This window comes from Chrysemys picta, chromosome 5 (assembly GCF_011386835.1).
Source record: "Chrysemys picta bellii isolate R12L10 chromosome 5, ASM1138683v2, whole genome shotgun sequence".
NCBI lineage: Eukaryota > Metazoa > Chordata > Testudines > Emydidae > Chrysemys > Chrysemys picta.
Window position 1 is genome coordinate 85,543,111 of NC_088795.1, and position 17,988 is coordinate 85,561,098.

Genomic DNA, 17,988 nt, shown 5'->3' on the forward strand with positions numbered 1-17,988 from the left:
CTTACTGATGGGGGAGGCAACCTAGTGACAGATGATCTTGAAAAAGCTGACGTGTACTCAATGAAATTTTTTGCCTCAGAGACAAGGTCAGCTCCCAGACTGCTGCACTGGGCAGCACAGTATGGGGACAAGGTGAGTAGCCCTCAGTGGTGAAAGAACAGGTTAAAGACTATTTAGAAAAGCTGGACATGCACAAGTCCATAGGGCCAGATGCAATGCATCCGAGGGTGCTGAGGGAGTTGGCTGATGTGATTGCAGAGTCACTGACCATTATCTTTGAAAACTTATTGAAATCGGGTGAGGTCCTGGACCTGTATTTGCCGACTGGAAAAAGGCAAATACAGTGCCCATCTTTAAAAATGGGAAGAAGGAGAATCTGGGGAACTACAGACCCGGTCAGCCTCACCTCAGTCCCTAGAAAAGTCATGGAGCAGGTCCTCAAGGAATCCATTTTGAGGCACTTGGAGGAGAGGAAGGTGATCAGGAACAGTCAACAGGGATTCACCAAGGATAAGTCATGCCTGGCCAACCTGATTGCCATCTATGATGAGATAACTGGCTCTGTGGATATGGAGAAAGTGGTGGATGTGATATACCTTGACTTTAGCAAAGCTTTTGATACCGTCTCCCACAGTATTCTTGCCAGCAAGTTAAAGATGTATGGATTGGATGAATGGACTATAAGGTGGATAGAAAGCTGGCTAGATCGTTGGGCTCAATGGGCAGTGATCAACAGCTCAATGTCTAATTGGCATCCAGTATCAAGTGGAGTGCCCCAGGGGTTGGTCCTGGGGCCAGTTTTGTTCCAGATCTTCATTAATGGTCTGGCTGGGGGGATGTATTGCACTCTCAGCAAGTTTGCGGATGACACTAAGCTTGGGGGAGAGGTAGATATGCTGGAAGGTCGGGATAGGAACCAGAGTGACCTAGACAAATTGAAGGATTGAGCCAAAAGATATCTGAAGAGATTCAACAAGGACAAGAGCAGAGTCCTGCACTTAGGATGGAAGAATCCCGGGCACTCTGGGGATTGACTGGCTAAGCGGCAGTTCTGCAGAAAAGTGTCTGGGGATTACAGTGAACAAGAAGTTGGATATGAGTCAACAGTGTGCCCTTGTTGCCAAGAAGGCTAACAGGATATTGGGCTGCATTAGTAGGAGCATTACCAGCAGATCGAGGGAAGTGATTATTCCCCTCTATTCAGCAATGCTGGAGTATTGTGTCCAGTTTTGGGCCCCCCGCTACAGAAAGGATGTGGACAAATTGGAGAGAGTCCAGCAGAGGGCAATGAAAATAGTTAGGGGGCTGGGGCACATGATTTATGATGAGAGGCTGAGGGAACTGGGCTTATTTAGCCTGTAGAAGAGAAAAGTGAGGGGGGATTTGATAGCAACCTTCAACTACCTGAAGGGGGTTCCAAAGAGGATGGAGCTAGGTTGTTTTCAGTGGTGGCAGATGACAGAACAAGGAGCAATGGTCTCAAGTTGCAGTGCGGGTGGTCTAGGTTGATTATTAGAAAGAACTATTTCATTAGGAGGGTGGAGAAGCACTGGAATGGGTTACCTAGGGAGGTGATGGAATCTCCATCCTTAGAGGTTTTTAAGGCCTGGCTTGACAAAGCCCTGGCTGTGATGATTTACTTGGAGTTGGTCCTGCTTTGAGCAGGGGGTTGGACTATATGATCTCCTGAGGTCTCTTCCAACCCTAATCTTCTATGATTCTATGTAAATGCTTCTCAGGACTGGAGTTAGGATTGGACTGAGCTGTCTCATGGTGGAAGGGCAGTTGTCTACCACCACCATCACATTCTGGAGGTGTCCTTCAAGACAGATCCATAACGTTTCAGGCTCTTTTGCTTCAGACCATCACATTTCTCAGGCAAGAAAGCAGCATCCTATGACTGAGCATGTTGAATGCTCCTGAGTGGGCTAAGGAAATGAGTATAGATGTTTGCCTGTTGTCCATAGACAGCAGGAAATCATCTATCAGCACCACCAGTTCTATTTATCTTCCATCACATAGCCTGAAAATTAACTTGGGAAGGATCTAGGATACTGGCTTTGGATAGATATACTTGGAGATGACTGTTCAGAAATGCTCAGATATGGGTGATTTTATACTAGATGGCAGTTAGCAAGATCAGTCACTCTCTTTAGGATTGTCCAGACTATAACGTGCTTTAATCTGGGCAGTAGAGCAAAGGGGCTATCTGGGTAGTGGTGAGTTGAGTAGTGTTCTCTCTGTCACATCTAGGCCACAGATCAGGTCCATGGTATGTCCAGTTATGTGAGTTTGATAGTCTAATTGTGAGAGTCCTAAATGAGTTAATGCTCCTGCTGCTTGTTATTTCATCTTGTTCATAATCTGAAAATACTGCATTTTGAGAAGAACAAAAGTGCAGTCTGAGGTCCTATTGTGAAATTTGATAAGGGGACTATCAATTTCGGTGCCACTTCTGTTTAGGCAGAACAATAGAGGAGAAAGAGAATATAAGCAGGGGCTGATAAAAATCATGTAACTGCAGGGATGAATACATATCTTTCTCAGTTCCTCCCACTTCCCTCAGAAGCCAGAGTTGAAGACGTTTTCCTTCTCACCCTTGTAACTGAGGGCAGTAATAAGACATTGCCACAGGAGCACTTGCAGCTAACGGGGGTGAAAAGGCTATCTACCAATGTTCCCTGAAGTTATGGGGTATGTAGAAAAGACATATGGTTTTCTCCTAGTCCAGGATAAAGAAGTGAAACTAGATTTTCTTTGTGACCTGAAAAAGAGATTCCCACTGGAAAACAAGACAGCTTTCTGACAGAAATTGAAGAGCTTGGATACCAACAAGGTAGGCTTCGGTTATAGATGCTCTCCAGTAATAGCTTCATCATATAAGAATGTGTATTATAATGGCCTCTTCAGGCAACCTGATTGTATTTTTAGCCATTTAACTAAATAGCTAGATGTTTTATCTGTTTGGTCAAACACATAAGTGATATCGTCATTTGATAGCATTACTGAAAGTTTCAGACATTTACCTTGAGGCTGGTTTGGCAGGACTGAAACATATATTATGTAGACACCAATATTTGTGCTGGTCGAAAATGGCGACAATTTTTCATTAAAATTTTTTGCTGACATATCAAATTTTTGAAAAATGTCAACTAGCTTTGAGACCAATGACAAAGTTAACAAATAAAGGCCACAGGATTAAACAAAAAGAGAGCCTAAAATAGGACCCGACTAAGTGTAGCCAATGGCTTATTCCCATTTATAACCTCTGTGTATAGGCAATCCTGTATCACTGTCTGTTTGTTATTACTAAAAGTAACTTACTGTCTCTGGAAGGCTATACTTCCATAATCATTCTTGAGTGTGAATAGAAATATGTTTGTGTTTCTCCATGTGACATTGTCTGATGCACAAACATAAGGCATAATTCAGTGCTCAACTGTGAAAGGATGCTGTTGCCATTGCTGCAGGGGAAAATAAATTAACTGCAAATTATAGACTGTTAATGAACAGAATTATGTTTTCAGAAACAATCTGGTAAGGGAAACCTTGGGGTTTGTGGGAAATATCCTTTCAGAGAGTCTTTAGAGCAGGATGTCAAATAGCAAAGAAAGAGCTAGACTGAGACCTTAAGTCACAGTCCAGCATGAGCAGGTGTGAGAATGATTTATACACTAGTAACAGCTCCTGGAGGTACCAGCACTGAGGTTTCCAAAATATCTCTGGGAATGCTAGGGCAGAGTCAGCTGTTATGAAATCCATGAAGCCCCATGCCTTTGTGACACCTCCACTTTTTGTGAGCCGGGGGTTACAAGGAATGAGACTGCACCTGGCTTCCACTTAGGTGGAAAGAAGGTGGGACAGCACCTAAACATTTAGATATTTATTTTATTTATACTTTTTAAAATGCATCCATCAATGTACCCAAATGCTCTGGGTGCATGTTCATTTAACAACAATTTAAGTCAAATCTCTACCAGATTGCTGATTCCCACAGAAACTCCTTGCTTGGTCTCTATTCTCCTTATGTCACTTATAGTTAGGTAGGTGATGTGTTAAGATTACTGCTTATTATGATGACTAACATCCCGACCCCCCACCTCTGTCTCTCTGTATCCACCTGTTACTCCTTGTCTTATAGTTAGATTGTAAGCTCTTTGGGGCAGAGAATGTCTTTTTGTTCTGTGTTGTACAGCACCTAGCCCAACGGGGCCCTTGTTTCCTAAGTGCTATAATAAATAATAAAAATAAAAAATTATAATTAGTGTGTTCTTTTTGTGTGTGCGTGTGTGTAGCATGTGTTGGGAGGAGAGTACCTGAAAAGAAAGACAAACAAAGGAGGGGATATTGCTGGGAAAGGTTAGGAAAAAGAGAAATGGGGGGAGAGAAAAGGAGCACCGAGGACAGGTGGAGTGAGGCTGAAGTGTAAGGGAAGGGATAGGAGGGAGTTGGAGCAAATACCCAATCAGCATAGAGGAAAGAAAGTCCTGAGGAAAGGCTATTCAGACCAGTCAGAAACTGATGGAGGCTGACCCAATTTCTCTGGGTGGGGGGTGCTGAGAGCCACTGAACCAAACTGTAAACCTTGTATAGAATGGAAACTGCTTCAAGCCAGGGGGTGTGGCAGCACCCCTAGTTCCAGCACCTCAGCATCTGGGGGAGTTGAGGGAGAGGTGTAGCTGCAAAGGTGTTAATACCTCCTGTGATGCAGCTGTACCTTGTACAGATGCTTGTCTCTGTTCCTTCTGACTTTCTGGATGGCTCCTGCCACGAATTTCTCTTATCCTTGAGTTCAACTGGCTTGGGGAAAGAACTAGACTGCATGCACCATGGTTCCCCTACAGGAGGGGTCTCCCCTGCACATTTCTCAGACCACAGGCTTTAGAAGAGGTGTAATGCCAGCAGAGTCTCACTTCCTCTGCAGTCTTAGGGTTGTAGTAGCCCCTGCTACTGCTGCTCCAAGCCCTCCTTTTCCCATGTATGGGAAGGGAATGGATTTTGGATCTGATTTATTTTGGATGCACCACACTCATTCCCAAATATTCCCTCTGCAGGGGTATCTGGTGGGCTGCAGGAACCATACTGATGCCACGGTACTGAGACCCCTCTGCTTCTGCACTGGGAGGCAAGGTTTGTCCCTTCACTGGGAACAACATATTTTGAGCAAAGTGGGTGTAATGAGTATTAATGGGATCGCTAGTCTGGCTCCTATTCCTAGGCTATAAGGAACTTCAAACACAGGTACTTGGCCAGGTACTCAGAATGCTTGGCCTACCCAGCTGCAGTGCTACACTTTGCCTACTTGCATTGCATCACTCTGTGGATTACTCAACCGAAAAACAAGTAATGTCACTTCTAGATTCTCAGGAGGTTGCACTTCCATGGCAAACAAGCTGATGACTCCCTGACACATGCCATATATGGGGTAAAACAAATGTTCATGAAGTAGCTGCTGATGGCTTGTTCTCCTTTAGTTTTAGTGCTCTTGGGAACAGAACACTGATAGCAAAACATACTAGATCACAGAGAGTACACTATACAGTGGAACTTAGTATAGTTTAAAATAGGGACTAAAATACAAGGCTTCCCTTACGCACAACAGCATTTTGAACTGTGTAGGCTCATATGCTCCATAAAACCATGAGATCCTCCCTGAAGACAGACACACATACTTTTATTTTTATTTCAAAAATTCATCTTTTATTGCAAATGACTGCATTTAAGTCCCTGTCCCTGATTGATCACTGCCATCTATAGACAAGATTAGCTTGGAACACAACTTGATCTATAAGAAATATGACAGCATTCTAGATTTTAAACAACGGGCCTTTCATGTGAAAACAATAGCTCAGGAAGAAGGAGTAGTTCACAGATGTACTGGAATGGTCACACCACTGTATCTGATAAGAGTAACTGAGCACAAGCATTAACTCAACAGTCCATCAGTAGTAAACACCGAATAAAAACTTTGTTTCATTCAGCTGTAGAGAGTTTCTAAATGCAAATCTTATACATAATTGAATAAAGTAGAATACACTGCTGGCCATTCTTTTTTTTCCAGTGCATGTACTTAATTGTGGTTGACTATTACCTGAGTTGATTCACAGGGGGGGAAAAAATTAAAACCAACTCAACTTCTCACCCAGACTTCAAACTAAGTTAAACCAAGCCCCAAACTTCTGCAGGAGATTTTCAGGAGGGTGATATATCAGGTTCCTTGATCAAACTAGTTTGAATCTTAGTAAAACTTAGAAGTCTTTAAACCATGATTTGAGGACTCCAGGGACTCAGCCAGTGGCAAGGGGTCTATTCAGGAGTAAGGAAGGTTCTGTGGCCTGCAATGTGCAGGAGGTCAGATGAGATGATCACGATGATCCCTTCTGACCTTTAAAGTCTGTGAATCTATGAGTAAAAGGTTTAGACTCCGTTCTGTTTGGGAATGGGTCAAGGTTCAGTCAAATCTCATTATAACCAAACCTGGTTATGCATCCAGAGTTGAGAACATCCCACACAATTTTCTCTGCTCTAAGTGTGCTGGTATCTAAAAGTTAGACTTCTGTAAGATTATTCTAGGAAAGAAATTTAAACAGAAATTTAGCACAGTTCTTCCTGCAACAGGCTGAACTCCCCTTTGGCTCACTTAGAAGACCCACTGTTACTGAACCATAAAGATCCCAGTTCAAGTCTAGTCTGCTGTAATATGCCACATCACAGCTGATAATTGCAGCCCTCAAATGGGAGTGTCTATTAATTGATGAAGTCTGATATAGTGGAAGAAAAGATGGAAGTTAGGTTGATATAACTGCATCACTCAGGGATGTGGATTTTTCACGTCTCTGAGCCATGTAGTTATACTGATGTACATTTATAGTGTAGACCTGGCCTTTGACTTTCTGCTTCATTTCATGCAATAATTATTGTTTTGGGAGTTACTGGGATTTTTCCTCCAAATTGTTTATTACTAATTTAAATTGTACTTAAGAAGAATCTAAGCATCATGAAGAAAAAACAGGGTAGAGGATCTGTACAGTAACACTATAGTCTAAATTATAAAAACTGGTGGGTTTCAATTGCTGAAACCAAATTCCATTCCATTCCCTTTCAGCACCAAATCTCATCTTCCACCTACAAATTGATGAAATAGAACAAAATAGATAATTAAGTAGCAGAAAATGAGATCTTAAATGTCAAATAAGATAGTATACTATTGTTTGCAGTGTACTATACTATTCTCAACAAACATATGTGTGCTAAATTTCCCAATAGCATTAGAATTTCTGGCTAACTTGGGTCCTCATTAAATCTGCAGATACTTTATCACCAAATCTGCACGTGGTGATCTCAGAGAAATATTATAATTTCTTACATGGTCTATTATATTGTGTGGATTTACATTATACTCAGTTTTATACTATATATTATATTTTGGATCTCTAGAATCCAATCAGCCCAGAAGCAAGTCGTATTGTATATTTAAAGTAGGTATTGTATATGTTTTGACTTAGTGAGTTTAAAATCCACAGATTAATAAATATCTTCCCATCCATCTCAAAAAGCATAGTTAAAAGAAGCTAAACTGTCTTATACTTCATAAGTGGATCAAATTGATTTGAAATAGCAATTTCCTAAAGCTCTGCAGAATTGATGTAAATCAATTATTCCAGATGAATGAAGCCCACAAACTGTTCAGCTATCTTGCAGCTATCTGTTCAGCTAGGGAAGTTCCTCATTTATTATCATCAGGACTTGCTTTTAACTACGATCTCCATTTTTTTGCCAAATTGTATCTGAATGGTATATTATTAGGAAGAAGTCAGAGGCAAAACTAAGGTTCCTGAACACTTTTTTAATAGCAATAATAGGGTATTTTGAAAGTCTATTACCCAGTAGTGTGTAATGGATTAGCCAGCAGGTACAGAGGCAAGAATTCTTAAATTCTAATCCCACTTGAGTCAGTGACTTACTGTGTCATTTGGCAAGTCATTTAAACTCTCAGCCCCAGATCTTCCCTCTGTGCAGTGGAAGAAACAACACTAAATTCAAAGGGTAGTTGTGAATCTTTATTAATTATTATTGTTTATTATTAGTAGTAGTATTACTGCAGCACCTAGGAGCCCCACTCATGGACCAAGACCCCCACCAAAGCACACTGAGTTTCCCTGGGAGGGGGGGGAGGTACCACTCTATCACCCTCCTGGGGTCACTTCCTACCCGGCTCTCCGTTGGGGTCTCCCAGGAGTCGTCGGGTCCTTGGTACTCTGCGGAACTGGTCATTGCCCGGGTCTCCTCCAATCGCTGGGGTGCAGGCGGGCCATGGACGGCATCGCTTCCCGATGCGGGCTGGGGCTGGGGCTGGCTGTCCACAGGCGCTCCCTCAGCAGATCCTTCTCCTACAGACTACAGCCCAGAATGAGCTGGTCTTCCTCCCTTTATACTCCTGTAGCACTTGGAGCATGCCCAGTCTTCCCAGGGAGGCAGGACTTCCACTGCCAGTCCCTGGGGCTTAACTCTGTCCAGGTTAAGGCGGGTGGCCTGACCCTGCCACAGGGTCTTTTTCTTATAAAGGCTCCTATTACCCCCCACCCCGTCCCGATTTTTCACACTTGCTGTCTGGTCACCCTAAAAGGCAGAGAAGTTGTTTTGTCCAATATCACAAATCAAATAAGTATTAGAGCCAGGTCTCCAGACTGCTAGATTAATTCTTTATACAATAGACCATAGTGTTGCTCAAGCAACTTCCTTAACCTCTATGTGAATACAATTAGTTGAATAGCTGTCCAGCTGATATTATTTGCACCTTCATGTAACTGTGGTCACAAAACTACATGCAAAAAAAATACATTTTGGAAATGTGGTACATGAACTCCACTTACATGTCAAAAATTTCCCGCAGATCCTACCATGGCAAGCAAAATTTCAATGGAACATGAGGACATTATGTAACCCACACACTTTCTGGGTGTGGTGTTCTGTCCCATCTAGTGGCAACAGGACCACTTAGAGAGAGTTAAATGAGTTTTCTCTACAGCCTTAACTAAGAGCCAGTTAGCTTTTAGCTCATGTGGTAGAGGCTCATACACTAGGCTCCAGAGGTCGCCGTTTTGATCCCAACAACCGGGGTCTCTCGGCGTTACAGTAACATGGTTGTTGTCATTCTAGATATGTGAAATATGTTCATAGGGCACTGAAAGGCTCTTTGAAAATTCAAATATTTGATTATAAAGTATTTCTTTTTGTTGAATTCTGTAAGGCATCACTTTTAGCATTGAGAAGTACAAGTTCAGAAAATGGTTCCAGCCCCTGGATGGATACATAATAGACTCAGATACTTCATAAAGCAGACAATGACACTCTGCAGCACCATATTATAAATGGTAAAGCAGCCTATTTTCTACAGCTCAGTCCTACAAACATGCAATATCTTTTGTTTCGAATAGGTGGATAATCAAATGTTTGTTTTTTTTCAGAACATTCGAAGAAGTAAATCACTTTCCGTTTGTTTTTGTTACACAAAATATCAAAATGCTCTTCATGCAGATTATGTTATGTCTCTTTTAATGAGTCAGATGTTTGTCAGAAAAATGCTTATCCATTTTTACCATTTGAGCAGAGACATTAAGCAAATATGAGCCTTTTGTAATTACAAAATTGTTGTCTTATCTTAACTGCACATTATGTCAGATATCTAAAATGCAAAAGAGGAACCTGTAGTTGCTTTTTGGGTCTCCATCTGCACATCTAAACTTTCTAAGTGGTTCAGAAAGCTCAAGACTGCAGCCATCCCCATCCATCACAATCGCCTTACATAAACATTTTCAATATATTGTGACAGACCCAGACCAGTGGGTTACAGGAGTCTGGTAGACGGCAAATACACTGGTCACTGGATGAGTAGTTTTCTGTTCTCTGAGTGACCAGACCTATTGGGATCCAGGAAGTGGGTGGGCAAAGCCCGCCCTCTGCTAAAGGATCCCCCCCAGCCTAGGGGGGGTCCACAGGACCTGGAGACCAAAAAATTACGGGGGACAACTAATAAAAGAACAGGGACAGGAGTGAGGTCAAAGGGTCAAATGAAGCGAACCAGACGGGGACACCGAGCAGAGAACCCCGGACAGCGCCCACTGCTCCTCGAAGGCGTCAAGGTAGCCAGTGGACGCCACCCAGAGGAACTCTGCCCGGATACGTGAAAGAATGGAGGACCTGAAATACGCCCCACAGTCACAGGAAACTCCAACGGCCAACCTCCTTACTCTGGTTTTATAGATGGCCAGTTTCGCTAGGGCCAGAAGGAGGTTGACCAGGAGGTCCCGCGACTTTGTGGGGCGACGGATAGGGAGTGCATAAATAAAAAGGTGAGGAGAAAAGTGCAACCAAAATCTTAACAAAATATCCGTGAGGAGCCAGAATAGGGGCTGCAGCCTGGCGCACTCCAGGTAAACATGCGCCAGGGTCTCCCTCACGCCGCAAAATGGGCAGGTGTCTAGGATAGGGGTAAACCGCGCCAAGTATACGCCCGTGCTCACGGCTCCGTGAAGGAGCCGCCAACTGATGTCCCCGGTGGGCTTCGGGATCAGAGCAGAATAAAGGCTGGCCCACCGGGGCTCCTCACCCTCCAGAGGTGGCAGAAGGTCCCGCCACTTCGTATCGGGGAGGGACGCGAGGGTGAGGACATGAAGAACATGGAGCACAAGCGTGTATAGAGGTTTCCTTGGCGCGGTCCGGAACAGAACTGGTGCAGCCGGCTCATGGCGAATGGACGGGGAGGGGGCCGGTTGGGTCCACGGGGCAGGGGCCCGATGAAAAAGACTGGAGGGCTCGGAGTGGAGGGTGGGCAGGGCATGCCCTCTCGCAGGACCTGGTCGAGATAGTCCCGAGCAGCGGGCGGCAAAGCGGCCCTCACCTCCTGAAGTACGCGCCGGGGAGTAAGAGGTCTGGAGAGCCCCATGCGCTGAGCGAGCGTCAGGGGATCCAGCCAGTCTCCCCGGTTGTAGTCCAGGAGGTCTCCGACTTTGGTGACTTCTGCTAGGACCAACCTCTGGCGCACCATGGGGGACTCCGCCACCTGCACACGAAGCTGGGGGTTGTGTAGCAGGGCTCCGCGAGGAGATCTGCCCCCACGGTGGCCGCCACGGACCTGGTCACTGAAAACAGTTTCCAGGTCCGGAGGAGGTCCTGGTAGAAGACCGGCAGCTCAGAGAGGCCTCCCGGAAGACCTCTCGGATGGAGACAAAGGAGCTGCCGGTCATATCGGAGCCCTCGGAAGCGGCGCAGGAAGGCGTGTGCCAATACGCTCTATGCCGGACTACCTGCACCATAAAGGAGCCTCTGCAGGGCCTGGAGGCGGAAGACGTGGACCTGAGCGTGCAGACACTTCAGGCCCTGCCCTCCCTCCTCCAGGGGTAGATGGAGAACCCCCGCAGAGACCCAGTGCAGTCCTGACCAAAAGAACTCCAGAATCAACGTCCGGAGGGTGGTCAGGAAGCCCGGGGCCGGGACCAGGATGTTGAGCCGGTACCAGAGCATGAACAGGACTAGTTGATTGAGCACCAGTGCTCTCCCTCGAAGGGAGAGACACTGGAGCAGTCCTGTCCATTTCCGGAGCCGCTCCGACACCCTGCCCTCTAAACCTAGCCAGTTCTCCGGCGGAGACGGATGCGTGGCAGAAAGGTAAACGCCGAGATAGAGCAGCGGACCCGCGCTCCACCGGATGGCCTGAAGCGCGGGTGGGAGGGAGATCGCCTGCCACCCGTCCCCTACCACCAGGCCAGAGCTCTTGACCCAGTTGACCCGGGCGGAGGAGGCCGCCGAATAGATGGTCTGGCAAGCCTCCACCTGCACCAAGTCGCCCGGGTCCTGGACCACGAGGAGCACGTCGTCGGCGTACGCCGACAGGACCAGCCACAACTCCGGCTCCCACAGCACCAACCCTGCCAACCTCCTATGGAGGAGACAGAGGAAGGGCTCGATCACCAGAGCATACAGCTGGCCCGAGAGGGGGCACCCTTGACGTACTCCTCGCCCGAAGCTGACCGGTTCAGTCAGAGTCCAGTTGAGCCTGACCAAACACTCTGCGGAGGCGTACAGCACCTGGAGAAAACCCACAAACTGGGGCCCAAAGCCAAACGCTCGCAGAGTGCCCAGGAGATACCCGTGGTCCACCCTGTCGAACGCCTTCTCCTGATCCAGAGACAGGAGGGCGAACGACAGACCATCCCTACACCCGAATTCCAAGAGGTCCCGGACCAGATACAAGTTGTCGAAGATGGTGCGGCCCGGGACGGTGTAGGTCTGGTCTGGGTGGATCACGTCCACCAGCACGGACCCTAGCCGCAGCGAGATGGCCTTCGCTATGATTTTATAGTCCGTGCTGAGGAGCGAGATGGGACGCCAATTCCGTAAATCGCAGAGGTCCCCATTCTTCGGCAATAAGGTGAGCACGGCTCGCCTGCACCAAAGAGGGAGGACACCCGACCGGCAAGGACTCGGCCCAGACGGTGACAAGGTCCGGGCCGAGGACGTCCCAAAACACGCGGTAGAACTCCACGGTCAGCCCGTCCATGCCCGGAGATTTATTGGTGGACATGTGGCGGAGGGCTTCCGAGAACTTGGCCAGAGTGAGAGGCAGCTCCAGCCGGTCTCGGTCGCCCGCGCTGACCGTCGGGAGTTCATCCCAGAGCATTCTGCAAACGTTAGGATTGGTCGGATCCGGGGAGAAAAGGCCTGCGTAGAAGGCCCTGGCCCTCCCGCACATTTCCGCCGGATCCGTGAGGGGGGTGCCACCCTCTGCTAGAAGGCAGGTGACGTGCTTCTTAGCCCCCCTCTTTTTCTCCAGGGCGTAGAAGAAGCGGGAACCGCGATCCATCTCCAGAAGGAGGCGGATGAAGGATCGAACAAAGGCACCTCGGGCCCGATGGTCCTCGAGGGTCCGCAGCTCTTCCTGCTTCTCCCAGCACGCTCCGCAGAGGGATGGATCACCGGGGCTGGTGGCCAGACACCTCTCCAGCTCTAAGACCTCCCGTTCCAACTGCCCTATTGCCGCATCCCTCCGTTGGCTGGCGCCCCGGGTGTAGTCACGGCAGAAGAGCCGGGCGCGCAGCTTCCCCAGGTCCCACCACCGCTGCGCCGAGGGAAAGGCACGCCGCTGCCCTCGCCAGGCCAGCCAGAACTCCCGGAAGGACGCCATGAAGCCCACATCCTCCAACAAGCTATTATTAAAGTGCCAATAGGCCGGCCCCGGCCTCTCTGCGCAGAGAGAGGCTGTCACGGTGGCTAGATGGTGATCTGAAAAAAGGGCCGGCCGGACACTGGAGGAGTGGGCCCGGGAAAGATGGAAGCGTGACATATAGATGCGGTCCAACCGGGAGTGGTACGACCGATGGACCTCCACCCAGAGGAAAGTGGATGTCGAAACGTCATCCGGGTGGTGGTCGCGCCAGACGTCCACCAGGGAGTGATGTTCGACGATCTCCCAGAGGACATCCGCAGCGGCCGGGTGCTGCTCGGTCTCTGAGCGGTCCCGTTCCTCAAGGGTAGCATTAAAGTCCCCGCCCAGGACCAGGCACTCGCGAGGATCCAAGGTGCCGAGGAAGGCGGACGCCTGCTGATAAAAACACAACCTCTCCGGGCCCAATGTCGGGGCGTAAACGTTGATGAGATTAACCACAAGCCCCTCCATGTAGACCCGGAGGTGCAGCAGGCGGCCTGGCACAGCCTCGCGACCCCCAGCACCTCGGGCCGTAGGTCAGGGGAGAACAGGGTCGCCACTCCAGCCGTACAAACTGTGAGGTGGCTAAAATAGACCCTGTCCCCCCACTCCAGCCGCCAGCTAGCTTCAGTGGCCGGATCAGTATGGGTCTCCTGCAGGAAAATCACAGAGTACCCCCCCTCCCGAAAGAAGGAGAGCACCTGGCTCCTGCGGAGACCCATCCTACAGCCCCGGGTGTTTAATGTTGCGAAGATGATTGGTGCCATGAGGAGGGCTGGGGGGGGATCCTCGCTAGCAGAGACACCCACGGCCTCCGTTGGGCCGCGCAACAATCCGTGACCTACCCCATAAGCGATTAAGGAGTCACGGAAGAGGCGGACCCGTTGGTAGGCCGCGGCGGCCTGCCTCCCGGTCCTCTTACCCTCCCCGATGAGGGCCCTCGTGGCCCGGAGGATCTGATGGAAATCCCCCCACATCGCTGGAGTGCAAGCTGTACCTTGTTGCGGGAGCCACAGACGTCCTCAAGGAAGTCCCATAGCTCCTCTCTCAGCGTATGGGGGCGGGGTGGGGTCACTGATCTATGGCTTTCCCCCAGTGGGGCCCCTGTCACAGCCCCATGGCCCACCGAGACGGGCAAGCAGGGGGCAGACCCTCGACGTGGCGTCAGATGGGCCGACGCCACGTGGCCCGCCTCAGATCCTGGCTCAATGGGGAGCGGCGGAGGGAAAATAGCAGCCCCTGGTGGGTCGCGACAGGGAAAAACAAAGGCCGCTCCTCGGGGGTCATCCTCTGGGATATAGAAGGAGACAGCCCCAGGGGTGGCAAAAGCATCACGGGAAGTGGAGGGGACGGGGTCGGTGTCAGGGGTAGGGCTGGAATCAGGAATAGGGACAGGGGAAGGGGCAATATTGGGATCGGGGGTCCCAGCAGCCAGGCCACAGGGTGTGGGGGGTAACACCCCACAAATGGGCTCAGGGATTTGTGGGGAGGGAGGTGGGCCCTCGGCGATGCCGAACTCGTGCTCCAAGGCAGATGGTAAGGCCACGGCATCCGTAGGTGGAGAATCAACGATGGGGCCCCCCACCTGGAAAGGAGGTCAGCTGTCCCTCAGCGATGAGGGAGTCCCCTGGCGACTCGGGTCCCGGTTGCATGGCACTGGCCGTCGCCTCAAGAGGCTTGGCGGCCGCTAGCGGGGTGCCATGTGCAGCCGGGTTGGTGGAAGAGTCCAGGGGCTCCTCGGAGGCAGGAGCGGAAGCAGTGGGTAAGGGGATGGAAGATGGGGAAAGGGGGGCCGAGGCGAGGTCGCTCAGATCGAGGCCTGCTGGCAGAGGGTCGTCCTCCCCCTGGGTAACCGGGGTCAGACCCAGGGCCTCGATCTCCTCATAAATGGAGGGGAGATCGCCGTCCATCACCCCAGGGCTCTCCCCGCCTGCACCCGAAGCGACGCTCGCCTTGGTGCATGCAGGGGCTTCAGATTGTAAGGGGGCGAGAGGGGCTCCATCAGGGGCTTCCATAGGAAGGTACTCCGGAGGAGGGGTAGTGCTATCCTCCGATGCTGCCACGTCTTCCCTAGCCAGTAATGGTGGACAAAACCCACCCGGGGGCAAAGCGGAAGGCTCAGCATCGGTGCCCCCCTTCCTGGTCTTCCGGGGGACTACCGCATCAGATGGAAGGAGCGGAGCTCAAGCCTTCCGCTTGCCCCGCTTCCCCTGCACTAAGGACCAGCCCTCCATGGCATCATCCGGGGGCTGGCTAACAGGGGTCAGGTCAGGGAGCAAGGGCAAAGGCTTAGGGAGGCAATGGTGGGGCAGCATGTAGGAGGGAGGATTCTCCCTGGGGCATGCCCTCTTCTATGCCCGGCGATATCCCTACCTCACCCTCCTCCACAGGCCCCGCCAGATCGCAGGCGGCAGAGGCGGGGCCCACTCGCTCGTCTAGGCGCACTGGGGGAGATACCCCTTGGGCCCGAGCGGGAGTGTTGGTGGGCCGGAAAGGAGGAGGGGCGGCTTCGGGCACCGGGCAGCTAGGGGCGCCGGCGATGACGGGGCCGGCGCCCTGCCGGGGCTTGGGGGTCCCTGATGTCCCCCCATGCCGGGCCAAGGAGCAGTCCCTCCGGACGTGGCACCGGGCCTCCCCCGTTGAATAATGCACCCGGTAGCGGGCCCCCTGATAGGGGACCAAGAAGGACCCCTCGAGTACCTCACCGTCACGTGTCGCCGGCGGCAGTTGTAACTGTACCTGCCGACGGAACGAGAGGACATGACGGAGGGCGGGGTCTTTGCAGCCCAATGGGAGAGGGCTGACCACAGAGATCGGCCTCCCCAAGGTAGAGAGGGCGGGTAACAGGGCAGCATTTGGAAGGAAGGGAGGGACAGAAGTTAGGACCAATCGGGCGCCCAGGTCTTCTAGCGGCTCCAGGGGGACGTACATGCCCCCCACCGCCAGGCCCTTCTCCACTGCCTCCTGGGCGGCAGCCTCCAACGCTAGGAAAAAGACGACCTTTCCGTACATCATGGAGGCCGCCAAAATGGCTGTGGGCCCCACCACCCTCACCAACACCCGCACGTAGGTCTTCACGTGGGGAGACGTGGGTACCAGGAGGCAACGGACACCGTGCTTCCTGGTCATGGTGGGGAAGGGGCCCCGGCCGCTATAGATGGTAGCAGAGGTGGTGGATGGGGGAGATGATGTAGCGGCAGGCCGAGGGGCCGCCGCCACCTGAGCGTATGCCCTGGGAGCTGGGGGTGGGACACCCATAGAGCTGGTGGAGGGAACAGCAGGGAGGGACGCCGTGGCCGGTTGTGGGGCCGCGGCAGTGGGGGCACCCCCTGCCATGGAGGGCCTGGCTTTTTTAGCGGGGCCTTTACCCTTCTTTGTGCCCTGGCCCTTCCTGCCGGCTGGGGGGACTCCCCCAGAGTCAGAGGGGGCGAGGGACGTGGCAGCAGCGGAGGTTACCTCGTTTGCCGGCGCTTCAGCAGGGGTGGTAGCAGGTGGCTCGGCAGCGGTGGTTGAGGTAGAGGCTGCGGGGGACGATGGTGGGGTGAGTGGAGGAGGGGCAGCAGTGTCTGCCCGAGGGGTCCCACTCGCCTCGTCCCCTGCCATAATGAGGACGGGGGCAGAACAAACACCGGAGGGGGCAGGGAGAGGGGAAGTAGGTCGACCACTCCTCCCCGCTAGGCTGCAGGCAGGGGAGGAGGGCGCCAAAAAAAGGGGTGGGCTGAATGGGAGCAGAACTATCAAGGGCTAGGGGTCAGTCACCGACTCGGGGAAGGTTTCCGGCTCCTCTAGTCGCACCAAGGAAGGGGGAATATAACAGCATTGGGGGGTGCAGTGAGACAAGGTCAAACTAAAATGGGGAGGGGCACAAGCGCAAGGGAGGGGACATGGGCGCACGAGGGGAGAGCTAATCAATGCAAGGGGACCGCAGGGGAAGGGGAACAATCAGGCTGGGAGTGGGGCAGAGGAACCATGAGGCTAGCTTCAGAGGCTGGGGCGGGTCAAACAGACAAAGATTGTAGAGGGAAGGGGCGTGGCAGGCAAACAGACTGGAGCTAGCAAGGGACTGGGACAAGGGAAAGGGGCAAAAGGCTGCAAGGGGCAAATGGGTAGGTAGCAGGGGCAAAGCTGGGGGCTTGCTGTAGGGGGGAAGGGGTCAGTCCAAAGGAGGGGGGGCACGTGCACCCACGTGCACTTGCAACAAAAAAGAAAGTCCTTGTAAGCTGGCTGCTGTATCAGGCCCAATGGTGGCAACAGGGCATGGCAAGCCTTGGGGAGCAGCTGAGTCCCAGAGGCAGGAGCCCAAGGCAGATGGTGAGTAGTCAGTGGGGGTGGTGGAGGAGGCAACAATGATGGTGGGCGGGGGGGGGGGGGGACACACAGGTGGACCAGGGGGCAGGCTCCACGCCACACCCCGTGTGTCCTCAAACACAGTCTAGATCCCCACCACAAGAGTACAGTTTAAAAGTTACTCAGTCTGGGAAGGCCCCCTCTACGGTGGTCTGTAGAATTACTACGCGCTCCCCCACTGGCAGATGGTCCTCTTCTTCTCCTCAGGGCTCCAGCAGCTCCCCAGCAGCAAACGCAGCAGCTCCAGGCAGCAGTCTGTTGGCCAACAGGAAGGACCCTTCTCAGGTGGAGGTGGTGGTGGCATCCCCAGCAGCAGGAGCAATGGTTGGGGTCTCTCCCTCCCCTCCTCTGGGGAGTGGGCCAGCAGGCCCCCCCCAAGGGGCTGTAGCAGCAGCACCTAAGGGTGTGGGTGGGTCTAGCAGCCAGTCAGCAAGCAG